Source organism: Panthera leo, chromosome C1 (genome assembly GCF_018350215.1).
Source record: "Panthera leo isolate Ple1 chromosome C1, P.leo_Ple1_pat1.1, whole genome shotgun sequence".
NCBI classification, from domain to species: Eukaryota; Metazoa; Chordata; class Mammalia; order Carnivora; family Felidae; genus Panthera; species Panthera leo.
Genome location: NC_056686.1, coordinates 33871932 through 33897775, shown reverse-complemented (window position 1 = coordinate 33897775; position 25844 = coordinate 33871932). Strand labels below are relative to the sequence as shown.

The 25844-nt window shown below is 47.8% G+C and overlaps 1 long non-coding RNA gene across 2 annotated transcripts; it reads right to left on the bottom strand.

Moving 5' to 3' along the window:
- Window positions 1-7705: 7705 nt before the first annotated feature.
- LOC122228037 lies at window positions 7706-19692 on the bottom strand. 2 transcript variants are annotated; one of them, XR_006206365.1, is made up of 6 exons: window positions 19613-19692; window positions 16045-16177; window positions 15638-15771; window positions 14587-14801; window positions 12318-12542; window positions 7706-8234 (listed from the first exon to the last, which is right to left on the bottom strand). It is a non-coding gene; the product is annotated as an uncharacterized LOC122228037 (long non-coding RNA). The 2 variants fall into 2 exon arrangements; XR_006206366.1 differs by lacking the exon at window positions 12318-12542.
- Window positions 19693-25844: the final 6152 nt, after the last annotated feature.

The window sequence follows — 25844 nt, the reverse complement described above, 5'->3', positions numbered from 1 at the left end:
TTGACTCCCTGGACACTGTACTTTCCTGGTTTGTCTCTTAACTCCTTGATCTCCTCCTCAGGCTTCTCTGCAGGGTCACCTTCCCCCACGAAATGCTCATGTTCCTCAAGGCTGATTCCCAGGCCTTTCCCCTCTCTCACTGTGGAGTCTCCCTGGTGATCTCATCCATGCCTACAGCTTTGATTACCATGTATCTGCTGACAGTTCACACCTTTATGTCTCCAGCCCGGGGAAGCTCCTGTCTAAGCTCCTGACCAGCAGGTATCTGGCCAACCGCCTAGTCAACATCTCCACCTCGATGTCTCAAAGGCACCCATCCCCAGCATGTCCAAGATCTAACTTGTGACCCTCGCTTTCTCACCTCTCCGATGTTCTCTCAGTAAACGGCACCATTGTCCACCGAACAGGCAAGCCAGAGTCCTAGGAGCCACCCCCAAATCCTGCCAATTTTCCCTCCAAAGCATCTCTCCAACCTCCCTTCTTCTCTTCATCTCTACGGGTACTTCACTAGTCCTAGCTACCATTGCGTCTTGTCTGGATTCCTACAGTGGCTCCTAAGTGATCTCACTCCACCTGCTCTGCCCTTCTCTGGTCTTACCACGACACTACCCTTTCAAGACCTTCTAATGGCTTCCTATTACTCCTGGGATAAAAAAGCCAGCTCCTTACCTTGTGCCGACTGCTCTCCTCTTGCCTACCGCCCAGTCTCATCCAGGATCATGCTTCCCCTTGTTCAGCTCCCTCCAGCTGTGCTGTCTTCCTTCCAGTTCCTCAAACACACAAGTACACCCCACCCCCAACCACCAGTCCATTCTTTCTAGAAGATTTCCCCACCCACCTTTTTTACCTTTTAGGTCATCTTTAGCCTTCCTTGACCCTTGGCCTAGGTCAGAGTTGTTTGTTAGACATTCTTACGGAGCCCTGTTTCCTCCATCAATAATGATGCATATATATCTGTCTGGGACCCCAGCTCTGTGTAGAAGGTGGATGGAGTCCACGGGCATCTCAGGCAATGTGGGCGATAGGATTCAGAAGCGCGGTGAGAGCTTCTGGCTAGAGCCCTGGAGCTGCATAGGTGCATGTCGGGAACACCTCCAGTTTTCCAGGGAGGAAACCCGCGCCGCCAGTATCCCCAACGCCAGAGGCTGGACTGGCCCCCGTCAGGACAGACCAGACGCTGGGGGCAGCCTGGGATCTGGAGACATACGCACCTGGTCTGAGTTACTCCCGTGGCACTTACTAGCCCCGTGGTCTTGAACAAATTACTTCTCTCAGCCTCAGTTTCCTCTTCTGTAAAAAGGGCACGCTACTTACTTTGCCAGCATTGTAAGAGTGGCATGAAATTGTGTTTCTAAAGAGCTTCACCAGAGCCTCACACCACAGGTTCTTGAAAATAGAAGCCATTTGATGATTATTGGAATTAGCATAATCAAGCCTCTAATAGCACCAGTTTGGAGGACTGTTTAAAAGCTAATCCCACTGGGCCCCATATCCTGGTAATCCTCAGCCACTATCTGAATGAGAGCTGGCTTCATCCTCCATCAACCTTCTTCTGCATTTCCTCTCCCCTGATCCAGCTCCCCACTGCTCCCTCCCCAACCTTCCCTGGAGCCCTCCAGAAGCCCTCAGCCCCCTTGGAGGTCCTTCTTCTAATTCCCGCCTAACTGAGGACCCAGCAACAGTCTCCAGGGCGGCTGCCATTCTCTACAGCTACAGAGTGAGGAGGCAGGGGCAGAGCCTTCCTCGTTCTCAAAAGCCACTCCCAGATCATTATTCCTTCAGCCTCACGGAAAAAAAGCCCTGCTCATTTAAGGCTCATGCCATCTGGCTCTTGCAATTCATTCATTCAACCAAGATTTATCGAGTGCTTTTTCCTCCTTCTCTCCCTTATCTTCTTTCAGGAAGGATTTTGGTGACTTGGAAAAAAACATGTAATGTAAGATGCCTAGAACCTAGTAGGACTCTGTGTTTGTGAATAAATGAATACATTTAGAAATATTATATAGATATCGACCTCTCCCCGATACCCGCTTCAGAGGTGGGTTTCGACGAACACAGAAAAGCGGAAGGCTTAGTCTTAGACCTCCCTTGAGTTGTTCCGTTGGGAGCTGGTCTGCCATTTTAAATGTCCTTCTAAGTTCTAAAGGGGATCACATCTCATAATGCTTGTCACCATCTGGAGCTCGGGATATAGATACCTCAAGAAAATGTTGCTCTCTCCCCATGAACCCCAGCAAAGAGATGCAGGAAAGCAGGACCCCTACCCCATTTACCACAGCACGTTCTTATTCTCCTCAAGACCATCATATGAGGCTGGGCTGCCAAATGTGACTTGCTTTAATGACGGGCAGGGCAGCTTAAAGAGAAATTATGATGCAGAAAGAGAAAATTACAGGTGGACAATAAGCCAGACTTTCCCAGAGATCAAAGGAAAAAATATCTCAAGGTTCAAATGTTAACTTGACTCTCGGTCCTCCATTCTACAAGCCACTTTCAGAAAATCCTTTCCTTCTTGGCCACATGGGGCAGTGGGGCAGCGGCGGGGGGGGGGGGGGGGTGTCTATCTCTCTGGCTCTCTTCCCTTCCTCCATTCAGTTCCCCAAGTCAAGATAACTGAGGAGTCATGACTGCAGCTTTATTAAGTTGGTCAGTAACATTCACGCTGACACCTCTTCCCAAAGATCATGCTTGGGGGGAAGGGTGTCGGCAGTCTACATCCCATCTTTCAAGGTGGGTTTCTTTTCTTTGAGGGCTTTCTTTTCGAGATTCAATATCTATACTGGTTTCCTTAAATGTTGAACTCGCTAAACAAACACATTGATACCCATAACTCAAAGACAGACGTTTCTTCTTATTCTAAAGCCATGTTGAGAAAGGAAATAATTCCTTAACTGCCTCATAATTAGCAGTGTGTCTTCCCTTTTCCCTGGGAATCAGTAAATCCGATTATTGTGGCAAGGGTAGAATGTCTGCTCCTTTCTTGATCCCCTTTGGGATTTGTTTGAATAAGAATATGGTCATAGTCCCTTTAATGACTTCTCAATGATTTTCACAAGAGAGGCTTTGATGGCTTGATTTTAGGAAGCCTCAATTACATTCTTGCCAAGAGCTAATATCAATTTGGGGGAAAGAGAAAGGGGATGACCTATTCTCCCAGTTAAATAAAATTACGAGTAAGTGTATGAAGAAACTGAGAAGAAAAAAAAAAAACCCAAGCAGTAATCAAGACGGTGTGATGCTGGCATAAAATATACAAACCAATGGAACAGAACTGAGAGTCCCGAAATAAACCCTTATTACATTTATGGTCAGTTGATTTTGACAGAGTGCCAAGGCAGTTTGATGAGGGTAAGCATAGTCTTTTCAACAAATGGTTCTGGGGCAATTGGATATCCACGTGCAAAAATATTAATTTAGACTCTTATCTCATGCCATACTCAAAAGTTAACTCAAGATGGGTCACAGATCTAACTGTAGGAGCTAAAACTATAACACTCTCAGAAGTAAACGTAGGGCGTGCCTGGGTTGGCACCTGACATTGATTTTAGCTCAGGTAGTGATCTCAGGGTCATGAGTTCAAGCTCCGAGTTAGGCTCCGCATTGGGCTCTGACCTGGGCATGAAGCCTACTTAAAAAACAAAATAAAATAAAAAGAAGAAAACATAGGAGTAAATCTTTGCGACCTTGGGCTAGGAAGCGTTCTTAGGTATGACACCAAAAGCACAAGTAATAGAAGAGAAAATGATACATCAGGCTTCATAAAAATTAAAAACTTTTCATTTCAAAAAACACCATTAAGAAAGTGAAAACAAGGTTCAGACTAGGGGAAAATATCTGTAAAACTTATGTCTGATTAAAGGATTTTTATCCAGAATATACTACTCAGTGATTAGAAGACTAATAACTAAATTTAAAAGTGGACAAAGGGGGGCACCTGGGTGGCTCAGTCAGTTAAGCATCTGACTTCCGCTCAGGTCATGATCTCACAGTTCGTGAGTTCGAGCCCCGCATTGGGCTCTGTGCTGACAGCTCAGAGCCTGGAGCCTGCTTCGGATTCTGTGTCTCCCTCTGTCTCTGCCCCTGCCCCGCTCATGCTCTGTCTCTCCCCTTAAAAAATAATTAAAAACATTTAAATAAATAAATAAATAAATAAATAAATAAATAAAAGTGGGCAAAGGAATTGATTAGATATTCTGCCAAAGAAGATATATGAATGGCCAATAGACGTGTGAAAAGACGCTCACCATTAGCCGTTAGGCTCATGTGGATTAAAACCACAATGAGATACCACCGTGTGCCCACTAGGATGGCTATAATAAAAGAGGCATAACAAATGGTGATGAGGACGCAGAAAAAGAGGAGCCTTCATACTTCGCTGGTGGGAATGAGAAATGGTGCAGCTTGTGACACCAGTTTGGCAGATTCTTCACATAAATTTACCCTGTAACCCCGCAATCTTACTTGTAGGTACCTGCCTAGGAGGAAAGAAAACACACACGTCTATGCAAAGACTTCTGTATGGAAGTCCATAGTCGCAGTATTCTCAATACTCAACTGTTTATCTCAATAAACTCAACTGTTTATCAACTGGCGGATGGATAAACAAAATGTAGTGTATATGTGCTGTAGAATACTATTTGGCAATAAAAAGGATGGATTCTATGGATGAACTTCAAAAACATGCTCAGTGAAAGAAGCCAAACACAAAAAAATCACATATGATACGATTCCATTTATAGAAAATGCCCAGAAAAAGCACATCTACAGAAACAGAAAGTAGATTAGTGGTTGCCTGTGGGAACATGGAGCGGCTAGAAATGAGCACAAGGATTCTGTTTGGGGCGATGGAAATGTGTGTGGGATAGTTGCACAACTCGGCAAATGTACTAAAAATCATTGAAGGATGCGCTAAAAACAAAACAGACAAGCAAAAACAACAACAAGGTAGGAAAGAGACAAATGGAACTAAGGGCGATGTCAGTATCCATGACGAGTTCCATATTTGACTGAGCTTCCTGACAGCCAAAGGAAAAAGGAAACATAATTGAGAATGCAGTTCATAGTAGCTTTAGGATTCAGAACAAAACAAAACAAGTTGTTTAAGAGCAACCTTGCCTCTTCAGGACAATAGACCTGAGAAAATTTTTTCCTAGTGAGAAGACAGCACATGAGCTAGTGAACACCCCATGCACCATACTACTGTCGATTTAATTTTGAGATTTCTTTGACAGTTTCATGTGATGTCGTCACTGTCATTGCTGGAATCAGGCTAGAGTTGTGTCGTTCAATATGGTAGCCACCGTTTGCGTGTGGCTATTTCAATTCAAATTAATTAAACGTAAATACAATTAGAAATCAATTTCCTTAGGTACCCTAGCCACATTCCAAGTGCTCTGTAGCCACTTGGGATCGTGGCTACCATATTGGATGGTGCACTTATAGAATATTTCCATCACTGCAGAAAGTTCTATTGGGTAGTACGAGGCCAGAGGGTCGTTTAGTGAAAGCAAATAAAAGTTTGAAGGTTGGAATGTTGGGGAAAGAGTGATTCTGTTCCAACCTTGGCAAGGGCAGAACTTTTTTTTTTATTTTAATAAAACTTTATTAAAGTTGTGAGCTTAACATTAAGTATTCAGGAAACCGTGTTTCTTACATAGAGAAGGTGAAAACATGAGGCAGAACAAGTATTCGATCTGCTTTCAATTTATTTTCATTCTTTATTTACTAAGTTTGTTTTCATGTTTATTTATTTGAGAGAGAGAGACAGAGAGAATATGAGAAGGGGTGGAGGAGGGACAGGGAGAGAGGGAGACACAGAACTTGAAGCAGGCTCAGGCTCCGCACTGTCAGCACGGAGCGGGACTCCAACCGACAAACTGTGAGATCATGACCTGAGCCAAAGTCGGACCCTTAACCGACTGAGCCACCCAGGTGCCCCTGATCTGCTTTCAATTTAATGGCAACAAGCGGCCACTTGATCTGGGGATGGTCCAGATCTCTTCCCCTGTATATTCCACCTCTTTCTCTCCCCTCAGCCTAATCAGTTAAGGGTCAGTTCTCTGATGTAATCGTACCCAGTTTATTCACACAATGAAACATCTTATTAGCGAGTGCCAGATAATGACTGTTTGCCCCATCAGTATTTATGGACAACACACATGTTGAACGAGGGACAGGCCTCTTCAATCTACTCTGCTAACTTCACAACACTGAGAAAGCGGGAGGGGAGCGCAGAAAGATGGGTTGGGGGTAGGAGTGGAGATTTTTATCATAAAATGTTATCAATAGGACAGAGTTTGGCATAGAGATTTCTCAGCTTTTTCTAACTCGTCCATGGAGCAGTGGGGTAGGCAGAGGCCCACGAGGGGCACACTCGAGGAGCAACATTTGGTTAGTTTAGCCGCTTAGCTAATGACTGGGCTTTTGTTTTGCAAAGCTCCCTTTGGCTGCCTTCTCTTTTGCTGAGTGGAGTATTCAGGCTGCCGGAGTTTGATATGCAGAGCCGGGGAGGGCCAGAGCCCGTCTGGCCGGCAGAGGCGGAAGCATCAGTGGATGGGGGAGGAGAGGAAGAGCGTGTGATCTGCCTTGGGGTGAGATGCTTCAGGGGCACGAGTCTGAGGGGATTCTGCCCTACAGAGGGTCGCGCAATCCGTTCTCCCAGTTCTCCAAGAAACTTTTGGTCACGCCGGAGTCAGGTTCGTATCTGGGGGGATTTCATGGTGTGTGACTTCAAGCAGTGGTCAAGGAGATTCAATCCAGGGGGTTTTGTCTGAGGTTTTTTTATTTTTAAATATTTATTTTGGGAAGAGCGCAAGTGGGGAAGGGGCAGAGAGAGAGGGGAACAGAGGATCCGAAGCAGGCTCTGTGCTGACAACCAGCGAGCCTGATGTGGGGCTCGAACTGACGAACTGCGAGATCATGACCTGAGCCCAAGTCGGACACACTCAACCGACTGAGGCACCCAGGTGCCCGTGAGATTTTTTTTTTTACCTCACGGGTGATGGGTCTAAGGCTACATCTTGGATTAATCCATTCTTCTCAAACTCCAGAGAACAACCTCAGACTGCCAAGCTTGCAGATTTCCAGCACAAAGAAATGAAGATTGATCAGGCCTGGGCTGTAATGAAACTTGGATTCCCATCTCAAAGTCAGGGGGAGATTGTGGAAACCGCTCTGAGATAGAAACAACAACTGTGGTAGTACTAGGTCTCTTTGGGGCCCGTATGTGCCTTCCTGCAGCATGGGACATACAGAGACCAGAGTGACAAAAGGGCCATGTGGCCACGTGACTCCTGACCCAAGAGTCAACAGCTCTTTCTGCATAATAGCACACAGCATCTTGGCCAGATGCCCAGAGGAGACCGATGAAAGTCTTTCTTTCTCGTAGATCCTCTAACCAACGGCTTAGCCCCGCCCCGACCCCTCCTCAGCTGGTGTGAAACCAAAGGGAACCAAACCCCTGACAGCTTGTACCAGAATCCACGGAGCCAGGCTCCTGCAGGAGGGAAGGAAAGGGATTCTGGGACACACATAGGTGGAGCTGAAGAAGAGAACAGGAGAGTTTGAGAGAAGTTTTTCCTCCCAGCGTCGAGTGGGTGGGCATTTTCGATGCAGGCAGAGCCTGCGTGAAAAGCCCCTTGCTTACTGAGGTGCTGTTAGGGGTCCAGCCATTCCTAAAAACCGTTCTCTGGACACTCTTGTCCAGGTTGGAAAAAAGCTCAAGTCAGAAGTCAGCCACGATTTTGTACATTTTTTTCTGTGATTTAGGTATGTGTGTTTCTGGTTAATTGGTCACTTACAGTAAACAGTGCTTCTCCATCCCTTCCACATTTGGAGTGTGGTATTGGAGTGAAAAACACCCAGAATTATTGACCAAAGCAGGTCGGGAGTGGACCCAACCATGCCACTGAGGTGAGCAAGGTGGGTGCCCCATTGTGGCATCCGGGGGGCGGTGAGGAATATACTGAGGAGCAGTGGACATCCGGCAGGAGAAGGAAAAGAGAGGAGAGACCAGGTGGAGGCCACAGTGACGTCTGGCTCTGGAGCTGCTGGAGGGTGTAACTGCTGAGAACGGACGGTTCAACCACCCAGCCAGACAGTGTGGAGGGGTGGCAGCCCGGGCAGGGAGCTGTGTGGACACATTCGATCAGAACAAATCTTGAGCAGCAGCTGTAGTTATCGCTAAGAGGCATGTGATGACCCTTGGCCATTCTCCAAGACTCCTCCTTCTTTGGCTGTACCAAAAAAAAAAAAAAAAAAAAAAAGAGAGAATTAGTTGTCATGTGATGGGAATCACTAACTCTGTATATTTCAAGTTGTTAGCGCTCTCACTAACATCTATAATTGTCCGGGGGATGTAGTATACATTTTATTTTGTTTCGTAGGGAGGGAGAACCCAGTAACTCACATAGGTCCTTCCTATAGGAAAAGCTCTCAATCCATATAGTCAGGGATCTGGGTAGAGGGGATCAGGAGCTGGCAGGGCTGTGCACTCCAGCTGCACGCTCTGGAACTAGGAGAATGATGGTGGGATTAGGGTTGGGGCCTCTTGAGGCCTCCTGTAAGGTGGACCCAGGTTTAGATCTCCATTTGCCCCAACCCCATACACTCCCACTCTAACCAGTGGGCCTTAGGGGCAACGTAGAGCTCTAGGAATCAGTGTTGGGTCAGTGCCAGTGCCCAAGAATCTCTAAAATATGTGGCGTAGCCCCGAGCCCTGAAAGAGGTTAGGGTGTTCAGAACCCCAGGGATCAGCGAGTTTGTGCACCTGTATTCACTCTGCCGACGCATCTAGCCTTGGCCTCCCTCACCACTCCCTCCTGGCAGGTATATTAGTCAGGATTCTTTCCACTGCACGTGGCAAAGAAAAGAAGATTGGTGTGGTCTTGGGAAAGTTGAGTCAATGTGTCTATGCCTTGGGGCACCTGGCTGGCTCAGGCAGTAGAGCGTGCGACTCTTGATTTCTGGGTTGTGAGTTCCAGCCCCACATTGGGGAGAGAGATTACTTAAATTAAAAAAAATATATACTAGTAAAAAAGAACGATTCATTTACAGAAGGGAAAAGCCCATTGGGAAGTAATTGGCACGCATCACTGTACAAGTTTAAAGTATACATCATGATGGTTTGGTTTACATATATTGTGAAATGATTACCATAATAGGGTCAGCTAACATTCATCTTCTCGTATACGTAAAATTTTTTTTTTTAATGTTTATTTATTTTTGAGACAGAGAGAGACAGAGCATGAACAGGGGAGGGGCAGAGAGAGAGGGAGACACAGAATCTGAAACAGGCTCCAGGCTCTGAGCTGTCAGCACAGAGCCCGATGCGGGGCTCGAACTCACGGACCGCGAGATCGTGACCTGAGCCAAAGTCAGCCGCTTAACCGACTGAGCCACCCAGGCGCCCCAAAATTTTTTCAAAAAGAGAGGAAAAAAGGGGTGCCTGGGTGGCTCAGTCGGTTGGGCGTCCGACTTCGGCTCAGGTCATGATCTCGCAGTCCGTGAGTTCGAGCCCCGCATCGGGCTCTGGGCTGACAGCTCAGAGCCTGGAGCCTGTTTCGGAATCTATGTCTCCCTCTCTCTCTGACCCTCCCCTGCTCATGCTCTGTCTCTCTCTGTCTCAAAAATAAATAAATGTTAAAAAAATTAAAAAAAAAAAAGAAACAAGAAAAGAGGAAGAAAGTTCTCTCCTTGTGATAAGAACTCACAACTTTCCTATGTATCATGCAACAATGTTAGCCATTGTGTTGCATTCTTTTTAAGTTTATTTATTTTTATTTTGAGAGAGAGAGAGAGACAGAGAGCAGTGGAGGGGCAGAGGGAGAGGGAGAGAGAGAGTCCCAAGCAGGCTCCATGCTGTCAGTGCAGAGCCTGATGCAGGGGCTCCAACTCACGAACCATGAGGTCATGACCTGAGCCATTAACAAGAGTCAGAGGCCCAACCGACTGAGCCACTGAGGAGCCCCACTATTGTATGGTGCTTTAATGGGACTCTGCTGTAATCAGTACTTGCTTTTTTTGCATAACTTGTGTGAGGGGGAAAGAACTTACAACTACTTTTCCTAAATGCCTAGAAACTCTACCCTTCCTATACTGCTGGTTGGTTTAAATAAAACAAGACCGCTGAAGTCATACTCAGCAGGTTAAATATTACAAGATTGATGGAAAGTTCAATATCCTATAATAAACTTACAATGAGTAAATACAACTTTCTACAATAAACAAGCATCATAGTCTCAAGGTTAAGGGTTATAAAACAATAAACCATTGTAGTTAGAGTAGAATATTATAGGAGAGGTTCTTGCATACAAACTACTCAATATCATCACGACAAGACACAAAATAAGAATAAATGTAATTTGAAATAAGATCTAAACTCCATATGGTTAATATTCTCCTTCTCTCTCTTTCTGTTCCTTGTACCTTTTAACCCGCTCCTAGTCTTTGCCACACAAAAAATTATATCCCGCCGATGCTTTGCATTCACAAAAGCTCTCATCCCAGGAACCTCTCATTCTCTTAAGATTCCTTATTTCTCGTTATTGAGACCTCTGGTTTCAACTACGATTCTAAACAAAGATGAAATAAGATTGGGGGCTTATAACATTTTACTTGAAGGATAGCTACTCTGAAATGGCTGGGGCCGGGGCCTCAAGTCATGGTCATCAGAGTTATCTCTTTCTTTGTCTCTGCTCATTTCTGAACAGAAATGTCTGTTCATCTCTCAGCTCTATTTAATCTCTGATTGGATTGGCTTGTTGGCCTCATTTCTCTTCTCTTTTTTTTTTAAATTTTTTTTTAATGTTTATTTATTTTTGAGACAGAGAGAGACAGAGTGCAAGTGGGGGAGGGGCAGAGAGACACAGAATCTGAAACAGGCTCCAGGCTCTGAGCTGTCAGCACAGAGCCCGATGCGGGGCTCGAACCCACGAACCGTGAGATCATGACCTGAGCTGAAATCGGACGCTTAACCGACTGAGCCACCCAGGCGCCCCTCTTTTTTTTTTTTTTTAAGTTTATTTATTTTGAGAGAGAGAGAAAGTCACAAGCAGGCCCCACGATTTTAGTGCAGAGCCCAATGTGGGGCCCAAACTCATGAACTGTGACATCATGACCTGAGCCAAAGTTGGATGCTTAACCAACTGAGCCACCTAGGTGCCCCAGCCTCATAATCTTCTAGTGTAGAATTTTTCTTCCATGGGGACAATGAGATAGCCCCAGACAGCTCCAGCTTGTACTTTCTGGGAATGAGTGTGTACTTTCTTGAGAGGTCTAACAGAAAACTCCCAGGGGAAGAATCAGGTAGGCCCAGCTTTGTGTGTGCCTATCCCTGAACTCACTAAGGCTAGAGAAATGGAATGGTCTGTAGGCCTCCTCGTCTTTGGGTTCTGGAGGTAGGGATCCAGTGGGGATCAGTGCCATCTACACCACATGGAATGAAGGAGGGACAGGCCTCCAAAGGAAAAGATGCTACGCAGACAACTATGGTCTAAGACAAAAGGATAAAAGGTAGTGTTAGGTCATTAGGTCAATGGGGTTAATAAAATTATGATATTTGCTCATCAAAGCCCATCTGGCAGTGAGGCCCAGACTATAGAGTTTTTAATGCTGGAAGTGGATTATCGAGGATATATTTAGGGAATATGGATATGGAGCGACCTTCCAGGGTGGGTTGCTACCTGTCTCACTTACTCGTATCGAATTGGATATTAGAAGGAATGCCAGACGGGGTGGAGGCTCCTAGCGTGTAATTCCAGGATTGTTGTCATATACTCTGAGGCACAGCTGCTATGCTACAAAGGTCGCATCCTCGGGTCGCTGAGACCATCTTTAATGAGGGAGTGTAGGCCAACTGGACAGGCAAAGGGGTCCGGAAAAGAGGCTTGGCGGACAGCCTGGGGCAACCCTCTGAAGCTGTACTTGCAACCTTGAATTACATGACCCAAATCTACCTCCCAGCTGCATATGGAGGTGGGGAATGAGCAAAGAGCCTTACTAGGGAGTGAGCCGTTGTTGAGAGTAGGGGAAGAAGTGGGTCCTTTTGGCAGAAAGGATACAAAAGTCCTCCTATGGCCTGACCGCCCTGATTTTTGGCCATCGTGCTGGACTCTGTGCACCTCGTAAACGGACTGTGGAAGCAGTTGGTACCGTTCAGAAAGGCTGCCCTGTGGCACCGAGGTCCACGCCTGATGATTTCGGGCCTTGGGGAGGGAACAGATGCTGGGGCTAATTAGGGCACGGTTCCTCTGGCCCGAGATGGCCGGAGGAATAAAATGGGACACCTGCGCCCTGTGCATTACGTGGACAACACTCACCGCTCACCACCCAGCTTGTCAGGAGATGACTCAGAGTGGCACGCTCTTAGAAACCGTGTTTCGATTGTTGTCTTCTGAAACCCAACAGTCGAAATCAGGATGGCACCGCTCCTCCTGTGCCTGGGTATCCCACCAGGGATCAAGAAGCTTCCTCTGCGGCAGGGGTGTGCTGGGAGAGGTTCTCAGCTTATGCGTTTCCTGTTTTTAAACATCCTCACCCAGAAGCTGTGAGATTTTGAGAAAGGTTTTACCAACAGAATTGTAATGGCAAGGCTAGGACCGCTCTCCCAAAGGGACCTCGAGCCGAGGGATCTCACAGAACTTTATTAAGCGCGCCTGGAATGCTCTATCCACATCCCACACGGCAGCGGTGCTGGTGAGCGGCCACCCTAATCCCTACGCTGCCCCGGGAACGGTGCCACCGGCTATGCCCTCTCTATCGCGATAGCTGTCCTGGAGCCACGGCCACTATCGATCTAACTCGGGGCTTGACGACAAGGGGACACGCAGGGACAGTCTCACTCTGTATGCCACCAAGCTGAAGGATAAATTCCAGGTGGCTGATGTTTCGCCGCCACGGCAGCTTGGTTTCACGCTGCACGGAAAACGAGATCAGAGCCTGCCGAGCAGACATCTGTTGTTTTGGCCTGCTCAGCAGCCATCTACCCTCCTGGTGACCACACTCTGACTGTCACTTGGGAACCACGCCTCAGCCACGCTCAGCCTCTGTAGCTTGGGGGACAGGGGTGAGAGGAATGGACAACGCCATCAGGCAAGAATAGAGGTAGACTCCTGATGATACTGTTTAGGCCAGGGCTTGGCAAAGGTTTCCTATAAACGGTCAGTGGCAAATATTTTCACCTTTGCAGGCTATACCTGCAATGGGGAAGTTTCTTGCTAATTCACCACATACAGAGAGCCAGGGTTGCAAACTGGAGATTGGGTTTCATAATGGATCTGGTGGCCCCAGGTAGGCAAGAGACAGCTTAGTGCTAAAGGAAACCCCTTATCTGAGAGGGGACTGCTCAGGATCCCTGACCATTTATGACATGCAGCCAGAGGCCAGAGCGCTTAAGATCGTGAGCCCCACCAAGCTTCTGCCCAAGAGAGACCTGGAGGGATGGGAAAACACATATGAGGACATTGACTGTCACCCCCATGATCAGCCGAAGAGGCAATGTCCCCAGTGAAGCCAAGGAGGAGCCAGCCCTCTCCTTGAGAGGACCAGGTGGGAGACCAATGGTGAGGAGGAGGATGGCAAGGTGGGCGTCTGGTGGTGCCCTTTGGAATGCGAGTCCAGTGAGGCCTTGATCCCAGGTCAGGGTGAACCGCTCATGACATGGGGGTGTGGCAAGCCCTCTCTACAACACTTAATCTGGAGACAGCAGAGGATAAGGAGGAAGAAAAGAGCATCATCGAGGGAAGGTGGTGGGTGGAACAGAGGGGCAAGTTTCAGCCCTCACGGGGCACAGAGGAATCCACCAGTCACTTGGCTGATGGACTGAGGTTGGTTTTGTCCAAGACAGACCCCACCTATCTAGGGGCTGCCTGATCTGCGGGTCATGTGATATGCTCCAGGCTACCCTTTCTGTGGAAGGGATCTGTGTTCCTCCCATTATAAGGAAGCAGGAAACTCCAGCCTTGACAGACTTACAATTCTTTAGGGGGTTGAGTCTTTTCCCGGAGGAGAGAAGAGGTGGGAAGAGATACAGCTGAACTAGTTTGGGGTCCAGTCCTGCTTCGCCTGCTGGCTGAGCAGATGCCGGGGGAGCGACAGGGCACTCGGGCCCAAGGATGGGAGATGGGCTAGAGTAGGGGCTAGAACATGCCAGAGGAGTATGGCAGCACAGCAGTCTCTGCTATTCAGAGTTTGCACTAGAAGGTCATCAGAGAGAGGCTGTAGCCGGCAAGGTCAGCACTCAGCCCATAGTCCCCTCGATCGTTTTTCTGCACACCAGCTCCCGGAGGGCTTTCACACCCAGCAGCCTGCTGGAGCAGCCAGCCCGAGACTGGGCTCAGGCAAGGGCCTGGGGACTGATCTGGGGGCAGAGGCAGCCTTTACCAGTGACAGTGGGGCTCCCCTGCTCCCCGTCAGGACAATCCTGGGGGTGGCCCACACCACCTCCAAAGCCCACTGTGGGGTCAGATTACCCTCTGTGGGACTTGGCTCAATATTCCACTTCACTTGACCCCCTCTCAGCCTTCTCCCCTCCCCTCACCCGGCCCCACTCCTTTGGCCTGGGAGCTCTTAGATCACCGGAACACGTACCTTCCTTTTAGGGTTTGCTTCTGAGGAACCAGCCCAAGTGTCTGTGGTCCTGTGAGCTGACAGCTGTGACAGCGCCTCACAAAGGTGCCATTCCAGTGCTGAGTTAGTGACCCCAGGTCACCGGGGGTGGGGAGGCGCTCTCACACCTGTGCCAGGTCTCTGGGAACGTTTGGGGGAAGTTGTTTCACAAGGTGCACAGGCTCAGCTTTGAGAATCTGGAATGGTGAAGCCAGTCAGTGTGGGAAACCAGGCCTTCCTGAACAATTTTAGACCCTCCAGAATTCCAGCTTTTAGTGAGGAGCAAGAGAGGGAGGTTGGGGTCAGGGCTGGCATCAGAGGGGGACAGCCATCGGGAGGTGGTGGTGATGTGGGTCCAGTTCTCAACAGGTGAAGCCTGGGGAGGGGGGAGATAAGCCCCTCATCTGAGGGCCCCTCAGGCCTTAGACCTGGCTAGATACCACTCCCTACTTTGTCTTTGGAGTGATCCATTGGGATTACTGCGTCTCTCGGCACCTCTAAGGCCTCAGCAAATGTCCGGTGGTCTTAGGGACAACTCAGGACAGCCCCGGGCTTTGTGGCATAAAATCCTCCACTCTCTCCTGCCCCGTGAACATGTACGGAGCGAGGCAGTGAAGGGCATCTTTTAGCAGACTGCGTCCACTGGGAAAGAGCATGGCACACATTGCCTTTCTCCTGAGGAAGGGGGGCTGAAGAAGGCAGGGCATCCACTCTGGTTGCTCGTTTTGGAGTGAGGGAGTGAGAGACAGAGCGGTAGGCTGGAAGAAGGGCTTTGCCTCCACCGCCGTCTCACAGTCCTCAGCTCCCAGGCGTCACCCAAAGGCTTTGGTAACCACTGAGGGTCGCTGGTGGGCCAGCTGGGGTCCGAGGAGAGGCCCTGGAGAGAAGATTAGGTAAAGAGCCAGGCTGGGGCTGGTGAGCACATCCTCAAGCAAAGCTTCAGGGGTGAAGGCGAGATTGGGGAGAAGAGGGAGAAGGGGACAGTGGGCTGGGCTTGAGCCCAACAAGACTAGGACACAAGCAAATAGCATACCTACAGCTCTTTACGAAAGACCACAAGCATCTGCCGAGCAGGAGATGGTGGGGAGGTGGACCAAGGCCTCCCAGGGAACGCTGGGTGAGTGGCCGGTAGCTTCTATCTGGCCATTGATGCCAGAGTTTTGCACACTGATTTTGAGAGAGAATGGGTAAGGAGGCTGGAGGCACCATGGAGAGAGAGCAAGGAAGAGAGGCTGCAGAGAGGGGAGGGATGTGGCGCAGGGGAAGGAGCACGTGGGGAGCATTAGGACGCCTCTGTCATCTCACAAACCCTCAGGAAAACCCACACTATCCATCGCTGCCTTGGGAGTTGGAATTCTGTTTTTCCAGGATGCAGAAACATAGAGGCACACAGGAACTGGCCTCTAGGCTGTCAGAGGAAGATCTATTCGGTCCACTCACATGCAGGCGACATGATAAGCCAGCGAAATCCAGAGAAGGTTCAAGTGGAGGCGTGAGAGAGGCCCCTGTGCTCAGAATCCCAATGAAGTCCTTCTGTTTCTGCTCCTCTGTTTTCCAGGACAAACACGACCCTCTGCAATCCAGGAGAGGTGGTTAGCACAGGAGAATGGCTTTAGGACTCAGAGAAGGCTCCCAGCTCTCATCCAGCAGGATGGAGAGGGCAGGCTTTATTGCTTTGGAGACCACCTCCAACTGGCCAGGTCCTGGAACTAGACCTCCCTGGTTGGGGGACGTTTCAGGGGGCACATATCTGGGGAAAAGGGGGATTGGGGAGCCCATGTGCTTGCCCTGAATTTGATCCCCGGCCCATGAAGTATGAAGCCTTCAGAGCCACAGGGACTTCAGGAAAAAAATGAGGGACTCGATGGGACCCCAGGAAGTGTAAGTGATCCAGACCCCTGGCGAGTAGAAGAGGGACCCTCTCTCCATGGTTGTGTGAGCTTATCCCCCCCCCCCCCCCCACACACACACACAGGACTCTCCTCTCCAGGGCTGGCCGTTTGGGGAGCAGGGAAGTCTTACGTGTGATGCTTGTGAGGGAAAAGGTGGAGACATCTACACTTTAGCAGCTATTGGGTCCCCAGTCGTATCAAAGACCGGTAAGTCTGGCCCAAGGCAGATTATGCCTTCACCATGGGTCTGTTATTAAGGAAAGTTAAGATGGTTCTGAACAGAAAAATATCCCCTCTTGTTGCTGTCATCTGCCAAGCTTCTAGACCTGTTGTTCTCAAGGCGATCACACCCAACACACATTTCTCACAAATTGTTTCCTAACATCCCCTTCATTATCCTGAAATAAATGCATAGGTAATATCACCTACAGCATCATAGTTTCAGCCTTCCAAACCGTTCAAACATCAAAAGTGTCTAAGTAAGGCCCCAAGAGTAACATAAAGGAGAAACACAGGGAGAATGAAGTGTGATGATGATGCACTTGTGGCTCAGTGTGTAAACGCTCAGGCATGACCGCCCCGAGGCCATAACGAAGGGGTCACTTCCCTTTATATGAATGTGGAAGTGCCGTGAGCACCGTGGCTACAAATGTAGTCTCTGGCGTGAAAATATCTCCAGGGACTTTGCTCTCAGTGGTTTTCCAAAATGGTGAGCAGGTATTGGAAAAGTTCTAAGCAAAACGAAGGCCAGCCTTCCCTCGACCTACTCTGGGTTTGCTCCATGTGTTGTCCACGAGGACAGTGAAGTCACTCAGGATACTGGCAGAACGTGGGGGTGTGGGGAGAGCTAAGCCATCATTTGGTCTTCATAAGATGAGGAAGAGTCTATAGGCGACCCCCCAGGAAGAGTTTAGAAAATGTATTGGAGTATTATAGTTTTTTGGGTTTTTTTAATTTTTTAATGTTTATTTTTAAGAGAGAGAGACAGAGAGCATGAGCAGGGGAGGGACAGAGAGAGGGGGAGACACAGAACCCCAAGCAGGCTGCAGGCTCTGAGCTGTCAGCACAGAGCCCGACGTGGGGCTCTAACCCACGAGCTGTGAGATCATGACATGTGTCAAAGTCGGATGCCCAAGCGACGGAGCCGTCCAGACACCCCTGTTTATTTTTTTTATGTTTATTTATTTTTGAGAGAGACAGAGAGAGAGAGAGCGAGCATGAGTAGGGGAGGGGCAGAAAGGAGACAGAGAATCCCAAGTAGGCTCCTCCCTGTCAGCGCAGAGCCCAACTCAGGGCTCCAGCTCACGAACAGCAAGATCATGACCTGAGCGGAAAACGAGAGTCAGACTCTTAACTGACTGAGCCACCCAGGTGCCCCGTATTGGAGTATTTTTGCTTGTCTTCGCAGTGGGGGGGAGTCCTTGGCATTTTTTAGCGGTCAGGTGTAAGAGATGCTGCTGCTCTAGAAACTCAGGACAGTCTTGCACAGTGAAGAATCACCCTACACATTGTGCAACTTGGGACAAGCCCACTGGACTCTCCTGTAAGTGGGCGTCCTGTTCGTAATAATCTGAACCCAGCCCCTAACTCTGTGTTGCATGACAACGGAGCGTGCAGTGCCTTCAAAACAGTGTGGCCTGGGCCCCGTGGCCTCTGTATCGATGCAGCAAATGCAGAGGGCACTGCACGTGCACGCCACGGGCTTCCGCCTGGGCCTGACTTTGGAACCCAGCCAGGGACCGGATATCTGGGTAGCCCCACTCTCCATGGAGAGCTAGCACCTCGCGCGTGAAATCAGACTGGGAGTTCTGCGGACCTGTACTGGTGAGTGCCCCCTCCCCCTGCCATCTCAGGTCCCACAACCTCCCCTTGTTCCCTCCTTTCCAGCCCTGCTGGCCTCCTCCCTCCAGCCCCACCTTCACAGACTCTGCTCTCCCTGCCCTGGCGGCCTGCAACTCCTCTGTGTTCTTTAGATGTCAGCTTAACTGACATCTAACTAGTAGCTACTACTAACTCCTAACCACTAACTCCTAACCAGGTCTGATGACGGAGGTGCAACGTGGTTTGGCTGGGTCTGTGTAGCACTTCTCCAGTGGGACAGCACGAGGTAACAGAGCTCCCCAGAGTTTCAAAGAGCCATCTGAAGCCAAAAGGTGGCTTTGTGTATCGCAGGCTCAAGGTTCCCTGGACTCCTCCATTGCCTATGCTCAGCATGAGGACAGCACCTTCAGGAAACAGCTACTAAGGGAAGGACAGAAGGGGCAGGCTGAGGGGGAGAGACGTGTGCAAGAGCCCTGGCTGCAGAAAGGGAAGAGTACCAGAAAACCCATCCTGTGAGAAATGGGTAATTACTGCTTTTGGCCTTGGAGCACGTTTCTTTCTTCCTGTTGGTAACACCTGATACTCCTTTCGGGGGATCCCTCCTGAACTCTGAGATATCTTAGTGTGGAGGTCATGGTGTGCCGCCTACCTGACTTTCCCCAGACCCTCAGGGAGACCCTCACGGGGTCCTGCCCACCTGACTTCCACTCAGGCTTGGCCAATCAGAATTCCCCCTTTCTCTCCGATGCTGTGAGTGGTCAGGAAAGGCATGTGACCTAAGCTGGGCCAATCACCAGTTGTCTGGGTCTTGCAAACATGCAGACGGTGAGAGAAACAAAAGGGGGGAGTCGGTGGATTTGGAACTGGCAGCGTCGATCTCCCCTGGCAACACAGGGGCAATCCATGCAGGGCTGGAGAGGATGAGATGGGCACACAGAGGGGAGCAGAGGGCGTCTCGCTGGCGCGAAGGGCGCTCTGGATCCAGCTGTGCAGGGTGCGAGAGTGAGGTGATGAATCCACACCCCTCCCCTCTTCTCTTGCTATCACGAGTTTGAGATGGATTGTAGTGGAAAGAGTCCCAACGTCTACCGAGAACATTATTCCAGTCACCAAACCTGTACTGAGTGTCTGTCACATACCAGGCATTGTCGTTTACCCTAAAGCTATGAGAGTAAACAAGTAGATCTCATCCCTGCCCTCAGAGAGCTTCACCAGTTGGTGGGGGAAGCAGAATAAAAACAAGTCCACAGTCAATTATTTTACTTAGTAATTCGGAGAAGTGCTATGAAGAATACCTGTAGACTGGAGCTCCATAAGGGCGGGACCTTCGTCTTTGGTGTTCGCTGACGTATCTTCAGGCTCTAGAACAGTGGACACTGGATAAATGTTTACTGGAAAAAAATGAACAAAGGACAAAGTTCCGGACGTGGCAGAGAGGAGGTGTGGGAGTCCGGGAGTTTCCTCAGGAAGCAACATTGAAGCTGACCTCTAAAGAACACAGAGGAGTTGCAGGCCGCCAGGGAGCCAGGGCGGGGAGAGCAGAGTCTGTGAAGGTGGGGTTGGAGGGAGGAGGACAGCAGGGCTGGAAAGGAGGGAACAGGGGGAGGTAGTGGGACCTGAGATGGCAGGCGGAGGGCACTCACCAGAGGCTGCATTGGCCGCACTTGGGTTTTGGATCTTTTGCTGAGAGCAGTGGAGAGCTAGTGTTCAGAGTGGTGAACAGAGGGGTCAGGGTGCACGGCCTCCAGGGTCATAAATGAGGGTAGAGAACGAAAAAGGAATAGGGGCTCGAGTGAAAGGGGAGAGACTAGTTTGAAGGTTGCTGCATCCGCCCTAGAGCGGGATGATGGAGGGGAGGTCACAGCCAAGAGATATTTACAATCATTACAATCAAATGAACGGAAGTAATACTCCCATGTCCAGTGGAAGATGCCTTCCTATGCGGAAAAATGATGAGGTAAATAAATCAACGGGTTCCAGGGGAAAATTAATAAAGAATCATATAAGGGCATATCCTGGCAATGAAGGAATTATTTTTTTCTAAGACGGAAGAAAAATATTATACGGATCCATACATTAAGTCAGGTGACAAAGGGAAAATTTAGGCTTCGCCTCAGCGTTTCTAAACTCGAGAAGACGGGAGCAGTGGTTATAGGTTTGAGAAAAAAAGATGGTGACACAAGAAATCTGTGCCCAACGAACTGTCATTCACGTGCACAAAGAACAGAAGTATATTCCAGATTTACAGAGAAGGAGGTAGAAAAGAATGTACCACTCATGTGTTCTCTCCAAGTAAACAACTTGAGAACGCACTTCAGCTGCTCAAGAGATGAATTAAAATCAAGAACTTGAAAGTGGGAACATTATAATACTATAAAAGATTTAGTTGTAAGCATTAAAACCAACTAAATATATCATAAAGAATTGAACAGCAACAAAAAAGATAAATAAGGTTGAAATGCAAGTTGGATTTATAAACCCCATTACATTTTCAAAGACTGAGAAGCATGTGGGGAGAGGGCAAGGCAGGTGGAGGGAGCCGAAATCATCATCTGAGGCAGAGGAAGGGAGTTAGGAGAAATCGACTCTTCTCAACTTTTCTAATCAGGGAAATAAAGGTTTAAGAATATATCTGGTGATATAAAAGTCAATCACTAGTAAAATTAAAAACAGGATCACAACCTTTTAAACCATCGGAGGTGACAAAAGAAAACAGAATATTCTTTTTTTTTTTTTAATGTTTATTTATGAGAGAGAGAAAGAGTGTGTGTGTGCCCGTGCAGGAGGGACAGAGAGAGAGAAAAAGAGAGAGACAGAGAATCCCAAGCAGGCTTTCCTCTGCTAGCACAGAGGGGGCTCAAACTCACAAGCCATGAGATCACGACCCGAGCCGAAACCAAGAGCCAGACACTCAACCGACTGAGCCACTCAGGCACCCCAAAACCAGAACATCCTAAGGCTTTTTAAAAAGTAATCTCTATGCCCAACGTGAGGCTCGAACTCATCACCCTGAGACCAAGAGTCTCATGCTCTACTGACAGCAAGCTAGGTGCCCCCAGGACATTCTATAAAGCAAAAAAGCAGAAAGTAAAGGATTCCTAAGTAACAGGGGTAGAATGTGAAAAGAGATTTAAAAAAATAATCTGATACTAAGATTTCAAATGACTTCAACAAAACAGGGGACATAAGGGATAAGGAGTGGAGTTCAGGTATATTGTTTCAGTATTTAACAAAATATTAAGGATAACCACTAGAAGGGAAGAAACAGAATGCAGAACGTCCAGATCACAAAAGAATCAAAATTGTGCTATCAAGCCTCAAAAGGCAGGGAGAGGAAAAAGGAAATCAGAAGGCGTGATCGGTAGAAAATATAGAATAAAGCAGTAGGCACAAGTCCAAATACAACAGTAATTACAGTAAACTTATTTGCAAACGATACAATGGTCTCCCTAGGAAAGGAATGATAACTGTAAAACTATTAAAATCAAGAAAAATGTTCAGAAAGGATGCCAACACACCAAAATCAATAGTGTTTCTATTTGTCTGTAGCAATCAATTAACAACAATCACTTCAACATGCCTAGGAATAAACTTAAAAATAACGTGTGCAAGAGAAGCAAATGACAAACTACCCGGCAGAAAAATAAGCAAAGGTAACAAGCAGTCAGCTCACAGAAAAAGGAAAACGGTCAAAAACCATAAAAACATGTTGAAGCTCACTAGTCATCAGAGATATGGAAGTGGAAACAATATTAATATCAAAAGTGAAAAATGATTCTTAATATTTCGTGATGATGATGGAGTGGAGAAACGTTCTCACGGGAGTAAAAATCGGTAAAGCCGTTTTGGTAGGGCAATTTGGGAATGTTTTACATTTAAATGCATGTGTCTTTCTGACCCAGCAATTGTGCTTTCAAGAATCTATTCTACAGAAATATCTGCACTCATGCCAAGATACTCTTGCAGAATTATTTATAATAATCAAAAAGGAGGGAAACAAATACCCCAAAGTAGAGGAACAATCAATTAAATTACAATATATCCATATGTAAGAGAGTGCCAAGCAGCCGTCCCTCTTCTCTGCTTAGGTGGATTTAGTGTTTCACCTTGAAACAAGTCTCCTCCATTCGGGGAAGGAGAACCTTAGTGGTATCCATTATTTATGGGAGTGCGTGTTAGATCGGAGCCCCTTGCCCTGAGGGAATGGAGAGATGAAGCCTTCTGTGGCTTCGAAAAAGCAGGATTCTTACATATGCCCTTGGTATGGAGGCTTGGACTGTGAGGAGACGGTAAAGCTGCTTTGCATCAGAAACCCCAGGCCTGTGAGGAGGAAGGGATGACGGTGATAACCCCCCTTCTCTGATGTTTGACATTAGGGGAGACCTGACCTGGTCGGGTGGAGCACTGAAGTGTTGATGCACGTCTGCCGGTAGGAAGAAGACGATGGTTTCCGAGGGAGGGACTACCGTGAAGGCAGGTGGACTGCGGGCTTAAAATGAGTATCCAGGAGATCACAGGGAAAGCTGCCCTTTAGGTCAGGGTACCTCCGCATGGCATTGTTTTGGGGAAACCAGGGCTGGGTTTGCAGCTCTCCTGAGAAAGACCCAGGCCAACTAGTCCATCAACAGAGTAGAAAAGCATTCATTGGACTGTGGGGGCCGGGTTCAATGGGAACGCCGTGTGGTACCAACGGAAGAAAACACACTAGTGGTTTGAGGGGTCAAAATGCCTCCTTCCATGGAATGTCATGCAGAGATTGACAGCTACAGCGGCCTCCAAGGCCAGGGTCACCTGGCCCTCTGTAGCAGTCTGACTTGATATTCTATTACTGCTGCTTCTCTCACTCTGCTCTCTCACACAGCAGCCTCTTTATTGTTCCCCAAACATGCTAGCATGTTCCTGCTGAGACTTTGCTCCTGCTCCATCTCTGTCTGGAAAGTTCTTTTCTCCTACGGCCTCCCTTCTTACGAGTCTGCTCAGACATCACAGTGTGAGCGAGGCCTTCCTTGTTTATCCTTTGAAAAATTGCCAACTCCTGACCCACCCAGAGGGCCGAGACTCTCTATTGCCTCTCTCACTTGATTTCTCTCCACAGCACTTAACACGTTATTGTATGTATTGCTTGTTTCTGATCCATCGCCTCCCACCCTGCGGAAGCCAGTTTTGTGCATGTTTGGTTCACAGATTTGGTTGCCAGGACCTAGAATGGTGCCTGACACACAGCAAATGCTGTATGAATATGTGACGAAAGAATAAATAGGTACCTATAGAAAGACTCTGAAACACGCAAGTGAACAAAATGCGGATTGTCAAATAACGTGGATAGTGTCATATCATTCGTGTGTGTGTGTGTGTGTGTTTATAAAGGAGAAATATCAAACTATTATGGAGAAGGGGATGAGATGTGAATGACTAGAAACAAGTAAAGTGATGGGGGCACCTAGGCGGCTTACTCGGTTAAGCACCCAACTCTGGCTCAGGTTATGATCTCACAGTTTGTGGGTTCGAACCCCGCTTAGGGTGAGCCCCACTTCTCTCTCTCCCTCTCTCTCTGCCCCTTGCTCCCTTATGCCCCCCCAAAAAAATGATGTATTTTTTAATTCCTTAAAAACTGATTTTTCCTTTGATGCTTCTGTACCATTTGACAATTTTTTAACATATGAGTATTTATTAGTTGTATAATAAAATAGATAATAAATACTTTTTTATTTTTTTACTTTTTTTTAAATTAAAAAAATTTTTTTTTTAACGTTTATTTATTTTTGAGACAGGGAGAGACAGCATGAACGGGGGAGGGTCAGAGAGAGAGGGAGACACAGAATCTGAAACAGGTTCCAGGCTCCGAGCTGTCAGCACAGAGCCCGATGCGGGGCTCGAACTCACAGACCGCGAGATCATGACCTGAGCCGAAGTCGGATGCTTAACCGACTGAGCCACCCAGGCGCCCCAATAAATACTTTTTTAAAGAATTTATTTTATTTTATTTATTTTTTAAATGTTTATTTTGAGAGAGAGTGTGTGAGTGCAAGTTGGGGAGTGGCAGAGACAGAGGGAGAGAGAATTCCAAGCAGACTCTGTGCTGTCAGCACAGAGCCCGACGCAGGGCTCGATCTCACAAAACATGAGATCGTGACCTGAGCCAAGACCAAGAGTGGGACACCCAACAACTGAGTCACCCAGGCACCACAAAGATTTTATTTTATTTTTTAAAGTAACCTCTATAGCCGGGACACCTGGGTGTCTCAGTCAGTCTGGCGTCTAACTCTTGGTCTCTGCTCAGGACGTGATCTCGCAGTTCGTAAGAAAGAGACCTTTGTCGGGCTCTGTGCTGACAGGGTGGAGTCTGCTTGGGATTCTCTGCCTCCCTCTCTCTCTGCCCCTCCCTCGCTTGTGTGCGTGCATGCTCTCTCAAAGTAATAACTAAATAAATTTAAAAAACCAAAATAATCTCTACACCCAACATGGGGCTCAAATTCACAACCGTGAGATCCAGAGTTGCATGTTCTACCACCTGAGCCAGCCAGGCACCCGGATAATAAATACTTTTTATAACTAATATAAAAAGGTTAATAGTGCAGGAACAGAGTCCTAACTTTGGGTATTGGCAGTGTGGTCTACCACAGTTTAGTCCTCTTGCAGATAAAAATGATAAACTCTCATCAAAATATTTTTAAAGATGCCTGGAAGGCACTGGAGAATGACAAAAAGCAGGCAGAAGCTTGAGGGGATTCGATTCTTGGAATAAGGCAACGTGTGGGTGAGATCCACATTTATATGGTTTCTCCTCAGAGAGTACTTCCCAGTTGTTGCAAAACATAGGGATAGAGAGAACACAGAAAGCTGTAGCCTGAGTAGTCACAGGACAGAGCTGGGGGCTGTCAGAGCAGCAGGACATTGAGGAGGGAAAACCAGAAAGGAGGGGGTTACAGAAGGGGCAGCACTAAAGCTATATATAAGTTTTTCTAAAATCCTTGGCTGATCCCTAAACTACATGAGTGGAGAGACTCCAAAGAGATTAAGGGAAAAAAACAGCTGGAAGCCTAAAAGAGCTGAACAGAGACTTCAATAGCTGCCTACTTCAGGAGAAGCAGTTCTTAAAAACAAGACAATAGGTCCCCAAATGGAGTCACTTATGCAAAGTCCCACATGGCCAAAATGAGACTTAACTACAGTTGGAGCTTCTTCCGGAAACAGAATCTTAAACCAGCCAATCAGGTTGGGACTGGGGAGGTAACCTGTCTGATAGACCCCTGCCATCCCTCAAAGGAAAGTGACGTTGCCACAACCAACCTGCCGCTGGCTGTTATCATGTCCTTGTCCCACTCCCTTCTGCTGATAAAGGTAAAAAGCCGATAGAATCCAAAGAAGATATACGAATGGCCAATAAGCACAGAAAAAGATCTCAACATCATTCACCATCAGGGAAGTGCAAATCAAAAGCACAAAGAGATGCGCTCACTAGGATGGAACTTTATACTTTGCCAGTGGAATGTAAAACAGGTCACTTTGGAAAACAATACAGCAGTT